A 12,292-nucleotide genomic window follows, 5' to 3' on the forward strand; every position below is an offset into this window, starting at 1 on the left:
ATATTGACGGCGAGCTTTTTGCGCTGACTCAGCCACTGACGTGCGATCAGTTTGCACAAAATGCTAGGGCTCGTCCGGGATTTGAACCCGGGACCTCCTGCACCCTAAGCAGGAATCATACCCCTTTTTTTTTTTTTTTAAATGCCTGCAATTCAGTGTCAGCACATTATGAGAAAATGAATGCGTAATTATTATTCCTCTAACAAATATATCTATTGAAAAAAATATTAAGGAACATCCACAACACTGCCACTTCAAAAGAAGTACACTACTGAAATTAAAATCCTTAAACATGACTATATAATGTAGACTGCTTACTGAAATAAAGATTAAAACACGAAAAACTTCAGTCCTGGTGTAGAGAAGAAACATACATAAAGGCGGCAAATCCAGAAACAGTATAAAAGAAAATGGCTCACACAGGTGACCTTAGCCAACACCCTCTCTTTCAAATGTCAGGCTAAGCATATTGGCAAAATCATCTCGGAGGCCTGGCAATCGCAAGCGCTGCCAGTAAGCAGTAAGCATGTACTGCCGAAACGCTAGGTGTCCATCCTCTTCATGACAACCGTTGACAAAATGTACGAAATGGCCAATCAACCACATGACGGTATGGAGCTTCGTTCGCGGAAAAAAGGAAGAATCGGGCCGGACGATGATGTCAATAGTATAAGCGGCTTCAGCAGACCTAGTGACAAAAGCAAGTTGTTTCCTGAGCCAACGCCAATTAGCAAGGTGCCCACAGCAGGTGAATCGATGTTCAAGGGTATCCACGAGACCGCACCGAGTACAGGTGTCCGTGTCAGAAAGACCAATACGGTGCAGTCGTACATTGGTGGGAACCAAATTATTTATTACCCTATACCACGTGGACGCCACGGCCATAGAGTGGATCGGCAGACTAACATTCTTCCAGACGTTCCTCCAGAACACAGGTGGAGACGCCAGTTCTATTGGATTGGGACCGGCCAGCCCCTCCCAGCGGGCAATCAAGCCCTTGGTCGTTGGCACCGGTCGCCGCAAGAAGACGTCACCGAGGTAACTCACCGCAATGTAAAATTCCCGAATGTGTTTCAACTTAAAATTTAGGCGTCCGACATCGACAGGTGGAGCAAGGCTCGCCGGACGCACAACAGTAAAAAGCCTGGATGTAATTGAAGTCACTTCTTGCGTAACAATTAGAGTCGTTCGGCGGACGTACAAAGCAGACGCCTTGCGAGTAATGTCAGAGAGGCCCAAGCCTCCGGAGAGACGCGGTTTCGTCATTACCTCGTAACGTAACTTGAATAGATGGCCCTTCCATATAAACCTGCTAGACAATTGGCGCAACCTTTTCGCCACCATCATGGGAAGTGGGAACAGCTGAGCAACATAATAAGCTTTACATAGAACGTAGGTGTCTAAAATTCTGACTTTTTGCAAAATGGTAGCAGAGCGCTGCTCATGGACCATCAGAGCCCCCTGTATCTTCTCGGTGACCGATTTCCAATTGAGAGCCGCCATTTTTAGAGGACACCGATCAATGATAATCCCCAAGGACGTATGGCGATCGACAACAGTGGCCCAAGGGACGTCAGCATCGCGAAATCTTCGAATATCAAGGAACTTACATTTACCCTGATTGAGACGCGCTCCAGAGACACGACAGTATGCATCAACTGCCCCTTTCAACAACGGGATATCATCACGTTGACGGAGGAGAACAACGACATCATCCGCATATGCCTTAACCGAGAGCTTCCCACCAGAGAGGGACATACCCTGAAGCTTGAGAGCAATAGTCCGAAGCAGCGGTTCCAGGGACAATACGAATAAAGACATAGAGAGCGGACTACCCTGAGGCACTCCGCGGCGGATAGCAATGGGCGGCGTCAGCTGCACATTGACTGACACCCGAGCTGTTATTCCCCTATACAAATTGCCAAGAACACCACGTGATGAAGCGTTAAAACCTATTGTACCTAAAACACGATCTAAAAACACATGACTGACGTGATCAAAAGCCTTATGAAAATCAAGGAAGGCAAAGGCACAATGTACGTTTGTAACCGCCGCAACCGAGACAACATCCCGATATTCGGCTACTGGTGTCAGAATAGATCTATCATGAAAACAACATTGATGTGCACCAATCACACCCCGAAGCAGAGAGGACAACCGGCTATTGAGCGCTCTAGCAGCTGTCTTGTAGTCAAAATTCAGCAATGTGAGCGGACGAAGATTGGCAGCAGATAAACGACCAGAAGACTTCGGAATTAAAACAATTTTCCCTACTTTAAAATCGGCAGGCACATCCATCCCCCTGACAATCTCATTTAAAATCTGCGTAAAAATGCCACCCAAAAGAGGCCAAAAACGGAGATAAAATTCTTTAGGCAGGCCGTCTGGACCCGGCGATTTACTGGACGGAGAGCGAGCAATAAAATCGAAAATCTCATCTACCTGGAACTCCCGGAGAAATTCGCCGTTCGCGTCAGGCGCGATCGTCGCAGTTAGATCCCCAAAGACATCTTCCATACCCCTAGACCAACGAGCCCTGTGACATGGCGAATGCCAATTATTCCAGTCCCTCGATGTCGTCCAGGGTGCCCTGGAAGTCTCGTGTACGCTGGCGGGATGGGGGCGGCGCGAATTCCTGCGGTCGGCGGCCTTCCTGGGCTATTGGTACCTTCATGTAGAGCTGCCGCTGGGCTCGCACTGCCTGCTGCTGAGAAAGTGATTGCTTTTGCTGATATGACTTGCAATAACGACTGCGCGAAACGCCGCTATCTCGTTAGGGGTGCTACGGCAGACACCCTCTCGAGCACCCCGAAGACTTCTTGAGCCCTCGGCTGTGATGGGTTCCAGGCTGACAAAAGAACTGTCGTGTGTGCATTCGCGGACGAGAGAAAGTCTGAGGCAAGTTCGAGTGAACAAGGATGGACTCCTCATGTCCGTCGTTTCCGTAGTGTAGCGGTTATCACGTCTGCTTCACACGCAGAAGGTCCCCGGTTCGATCCCGGGCGGGAACAGTATTTTCCTGCCTATGTCGTATTGTCCTCCAATGAGCCACGTCGTGTGTGGATCTGCTGCATGTCCCTTCGTTTGCAAGTACCACATTTATTGAATTTTTTAGTTACGATGGCAACATCACTATAAGTTGTCTGTGAAGTAAGGTGCACACAAGCAGTTTCCGTGGTGTAGCGGTTATCACGTCTGCCTGACACGCAGAAGGTCCCCGGTTCGATCCCGGGCGGAAACACTTTTTCATCACTTTAAGCAAGACGTACTAACATGCATCTGCTACCATCTGTACCCGAAACCTTCGTAATCGCCTTCACGCGTCGGACCCGAGTGTCAATTGCTCACATCGAATAAGAAATTCATTTGATATTGACGGCGAGCTTTTTGCGCTGACTCAGCCACTGACGTGCGATCAGTTTGCACAAAACGCTAGGGCTCGTCCGGGATTTGAACCCGGGACCTCCTGCACCCTAAGCAGGAATCATACCCCTTTTTTTTTTTTTTTTTAAATGCCTGCAATTCAGTCTCAGCACATTATGAGAAAATGAATGTGTAATTATTATTCCTCTAACAAATATATCTATTGAAAAAAATATTAAGGAACATCCACAACACTGCCACTTCAAAAGAAGTACACTACTGAAATTAAAATCCTGAAACATGACTATATAATGTAGACTGCTTACTGAAATAAAGATTAAAACACGAAAAACTTCAGTCCTGGTGTAGAGAAGAAACATACATAAAGGCGGCAAATCCAGAAACAGTATAAAAGAAAATGGCTCACACAGGTGACCTTAGCCAACACCCTCTCTTTCAAATGTCAGGCTAAGCATATTGGCAAAATCATCTCGGAGGCCTGGCAATCGCAAGCGCTGCCAGTAAGCAGTAAGCATGTACTGCCGAAACGCTAGGTGTCCATCCTCTTCATGACAACCGTTGACAAAATGTACGAAATGGCCAATCAACCACATGACGGTATGGAGCTTCGTTCGCGGAAAAAAGGAAGAATCGGGCCGGACGATGATGTCAATAGTATAAGCGGCTTCAGCAGACCTAGTGACAAAAGCAAGTTGTTTCCTGAGCCAACGCCAATTAGCAAGGTGCCCACAGCAGGTGAATCGATGTTCAAGGGTATCCACGAGACCGCACCGAGTACAGGTGTCCGTGTCAGAAAGACCAATACGGTGCAGTCGTACATTGGTGGGAACCAAATTATTTATTACCCTATACCACGTGGACGCCACGGCCATAGAGTGGATCGGCAGACTAACATTCTTCCAGACTTTCCTCCAGGACACAGGTGGAGACGCCAGTTCTATTGGATTGGGACCGGCCAGCCCCTCCCAGCGGGCAATCAAGCCCTTGGTCGTTGGCACCGGTCGCCGCAAGAAGACGTCACCGAGGTAACTCACCGCAATGTAAAATTCCCGAATGTGTTTCAACTTAAAATTTAGGCGTCCGACATCGACAGGTGGAGCAAGGCTCGCCGGACGCACAACAGTAAAAAGCCTGGATGTAATTGAAGTCACTTCTTGCGTAACAATTAGAGTCGTTCGGCGGACGTACAAAGCAGACGCCTTGCGAGTAATGTCAGAGAGGCCCAAGCCTCCGGAGAGACGCGGTTTCGTCATTACCTCGTAACGTAACTTGAATAGATGGCCCTTCCATATAAACCTGCTAGACAATTGGCGCAACCTTTTCGCCACCATCATGGGAAGTGGGAACAGCTGAGCAACATAATAAGCTTTACATAGAACGTAGGTGTCTAAAATTCTGACTTTTTGCAAAATGGTAGCAGAGCGCTGCTCATGGACCATCAGAGCCCCCTGTATCTTCTCGGTGACCGATTTCCAATTGAGAGCCGCCATTTTTAGAGGACACCGATCAATGATAATCCCCAAGGACGTATGGCGATCGACAACAGTGGCCCAAGGGACGTCAGCATCGCGAAAACTTCGAATATCAAGGAACTTACATTTACCCTGATTGAGACGCGCTCCAGAGACACGACAGTATGCATCAACTGCCCCTTTCAACAACGGGATATCATCACGTTGACGGAGGAGAACAACGACATCATCCGCATATGCCTTAACCGAGAGCTTCCCACCAGAGAGGGACATACCCTGAAGCTTGAGAGCAATAGTCCGAAGCAGCGGTTCCAGGGACAATACGAATAAAGACATAGAGAGCGGACTACCCTGAGGCACTCCGCGGCGGATAGCAATGGGCGGCGTCAGCTGCCCATTGACTGACACCCGAGCTGTTATTCCCCTATACAAATTGCCAAGAACACCACGTGATGAAGCGTTAAAACCTATTGTACCTAAAACACGATCTAAAAACACATGACTGACGTGATCAAAAGCCTTATGAAAATCAAGGAAGGCAAAGGCACAATGTACGTTTGTAACCGCCGCAACCGAGACAACATCCCGATATTCGGCTACTGGTGTCAGAATAGATCTATCATGAAAACAACATTGATGTGCACCAATCACACCCCGAAGCAGAGAGGACAACCGGCTATTGAGCGCTCTAGCAGCTGTCTTGTAGTCAAAATTCAGCAATGTGAGCGGACGAAGATTGGCAGCAGATAAACGACCAGAAGACTTCGGAATTAAAACAATTTTCCCTACTTTAAAATCGGCAGGCACATCCATCCCCCTGAAAATCTCATTTAAAATCTGCGTAAAAATGCCACCCAAAAGAGGCCAAAAACGGAGATAAAATTCTTTAGGCAGGCCGTCTGGACCCGGCGATTTACTGGACGGAGAGCGAGCAATAAAATCGAAAATCTCATCTACCTGGAACTCCCGGAGAAATTCGCCGTTCGCGTCAGGCGCGATCGTCGCAGTTAGATCCCCAAAGACATCTTCCGTACCCCTAGACCAACGAGCCCTGTGACACGGCGAATGCCAATTATTCCAGTCCCTCGATGTCGTCCAGGGTGCCCTGGAAGTCTCGTGTACGCTGGCGGGATGGGGGCGGCGCGAATTCCTGCGGTCGGCGGCCTTCCTGGGCTATTGGTACCTTCATGTAGAGCTGCCGCTGGGCTCGCACTGCCTGCTGCTGAGAAAGTGATTGCTTTTGCTGATATGACTTGCAATAACGACTGCGCGAAACGCCGCTATCTCGTTAGGGGTGCTACGGCAGACACCCTCTCGAGCACCCCGAAGACTTCTTGAGCCCTCGGCTGTGATGGGTTCCAGGCTGACAAAAGAACTGTCGTGTGTGCATTCGCGGACGAGAGAAAGTCTGAGGCAAGTTCGAGTGAACAAGGATGGACTCCTCGTGTCCGTCGTTTCCGTAGTGTAGCGGTTATCACGTCTGCTTCACACGCAGAAGGTCCCCGGTTCGATCCCGGTCGGGAACAGTATTTTCCTGCCTATGTCGTATTGTCCTCCAATGAGCCACGTCGTGTGTGGGTCTGCTGCATGTCCCTTCGTTTTGCAAGTACCACATTTATTGAATTTTTTAGTTACGATGGCAACATCACTACAAGTTGTCTGTGAAGTAAGATGCACACAAGCAGTTTCCGTGGTGTAGCGGTAATCACGTGTGCCTAACACGCAGAAGGTCCCCGGTTCGATCCCGGGCGGAAACACTTTTTCATCACTTTAAGCAAGACGTACTAACATGCATCTGCTACCATCTGTACCCGAAACCCTCGTAATCGCCTTCACGCGTCGGACCCCAGTGTCAATTGCTCACATCGAATAAGAAATTCATTTGATATTGACGGCGAGCTTTTTGCGCTGACTCAGCCACTGACGTGCGATCAGTGTGCACAAAACGCTAGGGCTCGCCCGGGATTTGAACCCGGGACCTCCTGCACCCTAAGCAGGAATCATACCCCTAGACCAACGAGCCCTGTGACAGGGCGAATGCCAATTATTCCAGTCCCTCGATGTCGTCTAGGGTGCCCTGGATGTCTCGTGTACGCTGGCGGGATGGCGGCGACGCGAATTCCCGCGGTCGGCGGCCTTCCTGGGCTATTGGTACCTTCATGTAGAGCTGCCGCTGGGCTCGCAATGCCTGCTGCTGAGAAAGTGATTGCTTTTGCTGATATGACTTGCAATAACGACTGCGCGAAACGCCGCTATCTCGTTAGGGGTGCTACGGCAGACACCCTCTCGAGCACCCCGAAGACTTCTTGAGCCCTCGGCTGTGATGGGTTCCAGGCTGACAAAAGAACTGTCGTGTGTGCATTCGCGGACGAGAGAAAGTCTGAGGCAAGTTCGAGTGAACAAGGATGGACTCCTCGTGTCCGTCGTTTCCGTAGTGTAGCGGTTATCACGTCTGCTTCACACGCAGAAGGTCCCCGGTTCGATCCCGGTCGGGAACAGTATTTTCCTGCCTATGTCGTATTGTCCTCCAATGAGCCACGTCGTGTGTGGGTCTGCTGCATGTCCCTTCGTTTTGCAAGTACCACATTTATTGAATTTTTTAGTTACGATGGCAACATCACTACAAGTTGTCTGTGAAGTAAGATGCACACAAGCAGTTTCCGTGGTGTAGCGGTAATCACGTGTGCCTAACACGCAGAAGGTCCCCGGTTCGATCCCGGGCGGAAACACTTTTTCATCACTTTAAGCAAGACGTACTAACATGCATCTGCTACCATCTGTACCCGAAACCCTCGTAATCGCCTTCACGCGTCGGACCCGAGTGTCAATTGCTCACATCGAATAAGAAATTCATTTGATATTGACGGCGAGCTTTTTGCGCTGACTCAGCCACTGACGTGCGATCAGTTAGCACAAAACGCTAGGGCTCGTCCGGGATTTGAACCCGGGACCTCCTGCACCCTACGCAGGAATCATACCCCTAGACCAACGAGCCCTGTGACAGGGCGAATGCCAATTATTCCAGTCCCTCGATGTCGTCTAGGGTGCCCTGGATGTCTCGTGTACGCTGGCGGGATGGCGGCGACGCGAATTCCCGCGGTCGGCGGCCTTCCTGGGCTATTGGTACCTTCATGTAGAGCTGCCGCTGGGCTCGCAATGCCTGCTGCTGAGAAAGTGATTGCTTTTGCTGATATGACTTGCAATAACGACTGCGCGAAACGCCGCTATCTCGTTAGGGGTGCTACGGCAGACACCCTCTCGAGCACCCCGAAGACTTCTTGAGCCCTCGGCTGTGATGGGTTCCAGGCTGACAAAAGAACTGTCGTGTGTGCATTCGCGGAAGAGAGAAAGTCTGAGGCAAGTTCGAGTGAACAAGGATGGACTCCTCGTGTCCGTCGTTTCCGTAGTGTAGCGGTTATCACGTCTGCTTCACACGCAGAAGGTCCCCGGTTCGATCCCGGGCGGGAACAGTACTTTCCTGCCTATGTCGTATTGTCCTCCAATGAGCCACGTCGTGTGTGGATCTGCTGCATGTCCCTTCGTTTTGCAAGTACCACATTTATTGAATTTTTTAGTTACGATGGCAACATCACTACAAGTTGTCTGTGAAGTAAGGTGCACACAAGCAGTTTCCGTGGTGTAGCGGTTATCACGTCTGCCTAACACGCAGAAGGTCCCCGGTTCGATCCCGGGCGGAAACCCTTTTTCATCACTTTAAGCAAGACGTACTAACATGCATCTGCTACCATCTGTACCCGAAACCCTCGTATTCGCCTTCACGCGTCGGACCCGAGTGTCAATTGCTCACATCGAATAAGAAATTCATTTGATATTGACGACGAGCTTTTTGCGCTGACTCAGCCACTGACGTGCGATCAGTGTGCACAAAACGCTAGGGCTCGTCCGGGATTTGAACCCGGGACCTCCTGCACCCTAAGCAGGAATCATACCCCTAGACCAACGAGCCCTGTGACACAGCGAATGCCAATTATTCCAGTCCCTCGATGTCGTCCAGGGTGCCCTAGAAGTCCCGTGTACGCTGGCGGGATGGGGGCGGCGCGAATTCCCGCGGTCGGCGGCCTTCCTGGGCTATTGGTACCTTCATGTAGAGCTGCCGCTGGGCTCGCACTGCCTGCTACTGAGAAAGTGATTGCTTTTGCTGATATGACTTGCAATAACGACTGCGCGAAACGCCGCTATCTCGTTAGGGGTGCTACGGCAGACACCCTCTCGAGCACCCCGAAGACTTCTTGAGCCCTCGGCTGTGATGGGTTCCAGGCTGACAAAAGAACTGTCGTGTGTGCATTCGCGGACGAGAGAAAGTCTGAGGCAAGTTCGAGTGAACAAGGATGGACTCCTCGTGTCCGTCGTTTCCGTAGTGTAGCGGTTATCACGTCTGCTTCACACGCAGAAGGTCCCCGGTTCGATCCCGGTCGGGAACAGTATTTTCCTGCCTATGTCGTATTGTCCTCCAATGAGCCACGTCGTGTGTGGGTCTGCTGCATGTCCCTTCGTTTTGCAAGTACCACATTTATTGAATTTTTTAGTTACGATGGCAACATCACTACAAGTTGTCTGTGAAGTAAGATGCACACAAGCAGTTTCCGTGGTGTAGCGGTAATCACGTGTGCCTAACACGCAGAAGGTCCCCGGTTCGATCCCGGGCGGAAACACTTTTTCATCACTTTAAGCAAGACGTACTAACATGCATCTGCTACCATCTGTACCCGAAACCCTCGTAATCGCCTTCACGCGTCGGACCCCAGTGTCAATTGCTCACATCGAATAAGAAATTCATTTGATATTGACGGCGAGCTTTTTGCGCTGACTCAGCCACTGACGTGCGATCAGTGTGCACAAAACGCTAGGGCTCGCCCGGGATTTGAACCCGGGACCTCCTGCACCCTAAGCAGGAATCATACCCCTAGACCAACGAGCCCTGTGACAGGGCGAATGCCAATTATTCCAGTCCCTCGATGTCGTCTAGGGTGCCCTGGATGTCTCGTGTACGCTGGCGGGATGGCGGCGACGCGAATTCCCGCGGTCGGCGGCCTTCCTGGGCTATTGGTACCTTCATGTAGAGCTGCCGCTGGGCTCGCAATGCCTGCTGCTGAGAAAGTGATTGCTTTTGCTGATATGACTTGCAATAACGACTGCGCGAAACGCCGCTATCTCGTTAGGGGTGCTACGGCAGACACCCTCTCGAGCACCCCGAAGACTTCTTGAGCCCTCGGCTGTGATGGGTTCCAGGCTGACAAAAGAACTGTCGTGTGTGCATTCGCGGACGAGAGAAAGTCTGAGGCAAGTTCGAGTGAACAAGGATGGACTCCTCGTGTCCGTCGTTTCCGTAGTGTAGCGGTTATCACGTCTGCTTCACACGCAGAAGGTCCCCGGTTCGATCCCGGTCGGGAACAGTATTTTCCTGCCTATGTCGTATTGTCCTCCAATGAGCCACGTCGTGTGTGGGTCTGCTGCATGTCCCTTCGTTTTGCAAGTACCACATTTATTGAATTTTTTAGTTACGATGGCAACATCACTACAAGTTGTCTGTGAAGTAAGATGCACACAAGCAGTTTCCGTGGTGTAGCGGTAATCACGTGTGCCTAACACGCAGAAGGTCCCCGGTTCGATCCCGGGCGGAAACACTTTTTCATCACTTTAAGCAAGACGTACTAACATGCATCTGCTACCATCTGTACCCGAAACCCTCGTAATCGCCTTCACGCGTCGGACCCGAGTGTCAATTGCTCACATCGAATAAGAAATTCATTTGATATTGACGGCGAGCTTTTTGCGCTGACTCAGCCACTGACGTGCGATCAGTTAGCACAAAACGCTAGGGCTCGTCCGGGATTTGAACCCGGGACCTCCTGCACCCTACGCAGGAATCATACCCCTAGACCAACGAGCCCTGTGACAGGGCGAATGCCAATTATTCCAGTCCCTCGATGTCGTCTAGGGTGCCCTGGATGTCTCGTGTACGCTGGCGGGATGGCGGCGACGCGAATTCCCGCGGTCGGCGGCCTTCCTGGGCTATTGGTACCTTCATGTAGAGCTGCCGCTGGGCTCGCAATGCCTGCTGCTGAGAAAGTGATTGCTTTTGCTGATATGACTTGCAATAACGACTGCGCGAAACGCCGCTATCTCGTTAGGGGTGCTACGGCAGACACCCTCTCGAGCACCCCGAAGACTTCTTGAGCCCTCGGCTGTGATGGGTTCCAGGCTGACAAAAGAACTGTCGTGTGTGCATTCGCGGAAGAGAGAAAGTCTGAGGCAAGTTCGAGTGAACAAGGATGGACTCCTCGTGTCCGTCGTTTCCGTAGTGTAGCGGTTATCACGTCTGCTTCACACGCAGAAGGTCCCCGGTTCGATCCCGGGCGGGAACAGTACTTTCCTGCCTATGTCGTATTGTCCTCCAATGAGCCACGTCGTGTGTGGATCTGCTGCATGTCCCTTCGTTTTGCAAGTACCACATTTATTGAATTTTTTAGTTACGATGGCAACATCACTACAAGTTGTCTGTGAAGTAAGGTGCACACAAGCAGTTTCCGTGGTGTAGCGGTTATCACGTCTGCCTAACACGCAGAAGGTCCCCGGTTCGATCCCGGGCGGAAACCCTTTTTCATCACTTTAAGCAAGACGTACTAACATGCATCTGCTACCATCTGTACCCGAAACCCTCGTATTCGCCTTCACGCGTCGGACCCGAGTGTCAATTGCTCACATCGAATAAGAAATTCATTTGATATTGACGACGAGCTTTTTGCGCTGACTCAGCCACTGACGTGCGATCAGTGTGCACAAAACGCTAGGGCTCGTCCGGGATTTGAACCCGGGACCTCCTGCACCCTAAGCAGGAATCATACCCCTAGACCAACGAGCCCTGTGACACAGCGAATGCCAATTATTCCAGTCCCTCGATGTCGTCCAGGGTGCCCTAGAAGTCCCGTGTACGCTGGCGGGATGGGGGCGGCGCGAATTCCCGCGGTCGGCGGCCTTCCTGGGCTATTGGTACCTTCATGTAGAGCTGCCGCTGGGCTCGCACTGCCTGCTACTGAGAAAGTGATTGCTTTTGCTGATATGACTTGCAATAACGACTGCGCGAAACGCCGCTATCTCGTTAGGGGTGCTACGGCAGACACCCTCTCGAGCACCCCGAAGACTTCTTGAGCCCTCGGCTGTGATGGGTTCCAGGCTGACAAAAGAACTGTCGTGTGTGCATTCGCGGACGAGAGAAAGTCTGAGGCAAGTTCGAGTGAACAAGGATGGACTCCTCGTGTCCGTCGTTTCCGTAGTGTAGCGGTTATCACGTCTGCTTCACACGCAGAAGGTCCCCGGTTCGATCCCGGTCGGGAACAGTATTTTCCTGCCTATGTCGTATTGTCCTCCAATGAGCCACGTCGTGTGTGGGTCTGCTGCATGTCCCTTCGTTTTGC

At 51.0% G+C, this 12,292-nt stretch overlaps 21 non-coding genes across 21 annotated transcripts; 15 read left to right on the plus strand and 6 right to left on the minus strand.

The window, feature by feature from the left end:
- Positions 1 to 2,938: 2,938 nt before the first annotated feature.
- On the plus strand, positions 2,939 to 3,011 carry Trnav-cac (transfer RNA valine (anticodon CAC)). Its single transcript has one exon. It is a non-coding gene; the product is annotated as a tRNA-Val (tRNA).
- A 157-nt stretch (positions 3,012 to 3,168) lies between these two features.
- On the plus strand, positions 3,169 to 3,241 carry Trnav-gac (transfer RNA valine (anticodon GAC)). Its single transcript has one exon. It is a non-coding gene; the product is annotated as a tRNA-Val (tRNA).
- A 3,068-nt stretch (positions 3,242 to 6,309) lies between these two features.
- Positions 6,310 to 6,382, plus strand: Trnav-cac (transfer RNA valine (anticodon CAC)). Its single transcript has one exon. It is a non-coding gene; the product is annotated as a tRNA-Val (tRNA).
- Positions 6,383 to 6,540: 158 nt separating this feature from the next.
- On the plus strand, positions 6,541 to 6,613 carry Trnav-aac (transfer RNA valine (anticodon AAC)). Its single transcript has one exon. It is a non-coding gene; the product is annotated as a tRNA-Val (tRNA).
- A 194-nt stretch (positions 6,614 to 6,807) lies between these two features.
- Positions 6,808 to 6,879, minus strand: Trnap-agg (transfer RNA proline (anticodon AGG)). Its single transcript has one exon. It is a non-coding gene; the product is annotated as a tRNA-Pro (tRNA).
- A 402-nt stretch (positions 6,880 to 7,281) lies between these two features.
- Positions 7,282 to 7,354, plus strand: Trnav-cac (transfer RNA valine (anticodon CAC)). Its single transcript has one exon. It is a non-coding gene; the product is annotated as a tRNA-Val (tRNA).
- Positions 7,355 to 7,512: 158 nt separating this feature from the next.
- Trnav-aac (transfer RNA valine (anticodon AAC)) lies at positions 7,513 to 7,585 on the plus strand. The gene has a single exon. It is a non-coding gene; the product is annotated as a tRNA-Val (tRNA).
- A 194-nt stretch (positions 7,586 to 7,779) lies between these two features.
- Trnap-agg (transfer RNA proline (anticodon AGG)) lies at positions 7,780 to 7,851 on the minus strand. Its single transcript has one exon. It is a non-coding gene; the product is annotated as a tRNA-Pro (tRNA).
- A 402-nt stretch (positions 7,852 to 8,253) lies between these two features.
- Positions 8,254 to 8,326, plus strand: Trnav-cac (transfer RNA valine (anticodon CAC)). Its single transcript has one exon. It is a non-coding gene; the product is annotated as a tRNA-Val (tRNA).
- Positions 8,327 to 8,484: 158 nt separating this feature from the next.
- Trnav-aac (transfer RNA valine (anticodon AAC)) lies at positions 8,485 to 8,557 on the plus strand. The gene has a single exon. It is a non-coding gene; the product is annotated as a tRNA-Val (tRNA).
- A 194-nt stretch (positions 8,558 to 8,751) lies between these two features.
- Trnap-agg (transfer RNA proline (anticodon AGG)) lies at positions 8,752 to 8,823 on the minus strand. Its single transcript has one exon. It is a non-coding gene; the product is annotated as a tRNA-Pro (tRNA).
- Positions 8,824 to 9,225: 402 nt separating this feature from the next.
- Trnav-cac (transfer RNA valine (anticodon CAC)) lies at positions 9,226 to 9,298 on the plus strand. Its single transcript has one exon. It is a non-coding gene; the product is annotated as a tRNA-Val (tRNA).
- A 158-nt stretch (positions 9,299 to 9,456) lies between these two features.
- Positions 9,457 to 9,529, plus strand: Trnav-aac (transfer RNA valine (anticodon AAC)). Its single transcript has one exon. It is a non-coding gene; the product is annotated as a tRNA-Val (tRNA).
- A 194-nt stretch (positions 9,530 to 9,723) lies between these two features.
- On the minus strand, positions 9,724 to 9,795 carry Trnap-agg (transfer RNA proline (anticodon AGG)). The gene has a single exon. It is a non-coding gene; the product is annotated as a tRNA-Pro (tRNA).
- A 402-nt stretch (positions 9,796 to 10,197) lies between these two features.
- On the plus strand, positions 10,198 to 10,270 carry Trnav-cac (transfer RNA valine (anticodon CAC)). Its single transcript has one exon. It is a non-coding gene; the product is annotated as a tRNA-Val (tRNA).
- A 158-nt stretch (positions 10,271 to 10,428) lies between these two features.
- Positions 10,429 to 10,501, plus strand: Trnav-aac (transfer RNA valine (anticodon AAC)). Its single transcript has one exon. It is a non-coding gene; the product is annotated as a tRNA-Val (tRNA).
- A 194-nt stretch (positions 10,502 to 10,695) lies between these two features.
- Trnap-agg (transfer RNA proline (anticodon AGG)) lies at positions 10,696 to 10,767 on the minus strand. Its single transcript has one exon. It is a non-coding gene; the product is annotated as a tRNA-Pro (tRNA).
- A 402-nt stretch (positions 10,768 to 11,169) lies between these two features.
- Positions 11,170 to 11,242, plus strand: Trnav-cac (transfer RNA valine (anticodon CAC)). Its single transcript has one exon. It is a non-coding gene; the product is annotated as a tRNA-Val (tRNA).
- A 158-nt stretch (positions 11,243 to 11,400) lies between these two features.
- Positions 11,401 to 11,473, plus strand: Trnav-aac (transfer RNA valine (anticodon AAC)). Its single transcript has one exon. It is a non-coding gene; the product is annotated as a tRNA-Val (tRNA).
- Positions 11,474 to 11,667: 194 nt separating this feature from the next.
- On the minus strand, positions 11,668 to 11,739 carry Trnap-agg (transfer RNA proline (anticodon AGG)). The gene has a single exon. It is a non-coding gene; the product is annotated as a tRNA-Pro (tRNA).
- A 402-nt stretch (positions 11,740 to 12,141) lies between these two features.
- On the plus strand, positions 12,142 to 12,214 carry Trnav-cac (transfer RNA valine (anticodon CAC)). Its single transcript has one exon. It is a non-coding gene; the product is annotated as a tRNA-Val (tRNA).
- The last annotated feature ends 78 nt before the right edge of the window (positions 12,215 to 12,292 follow it).

The sequence above is a fragment of the Schistocerca serialis genome, chromosome 2, assembly GCF_023864345.2.
Source record: "Schistocerca serialis cubense isolate TAMUIC-IGC-003099 chromosome 2, iqSchSeri2.2, whole genome shotgun sequence".
Lineage (NCBI taxonomy): Eukaryota > Metazoa > Arthropoda > Insecta > Orthoptera > Acrididae > Schistocerca > Schistocerca serialis.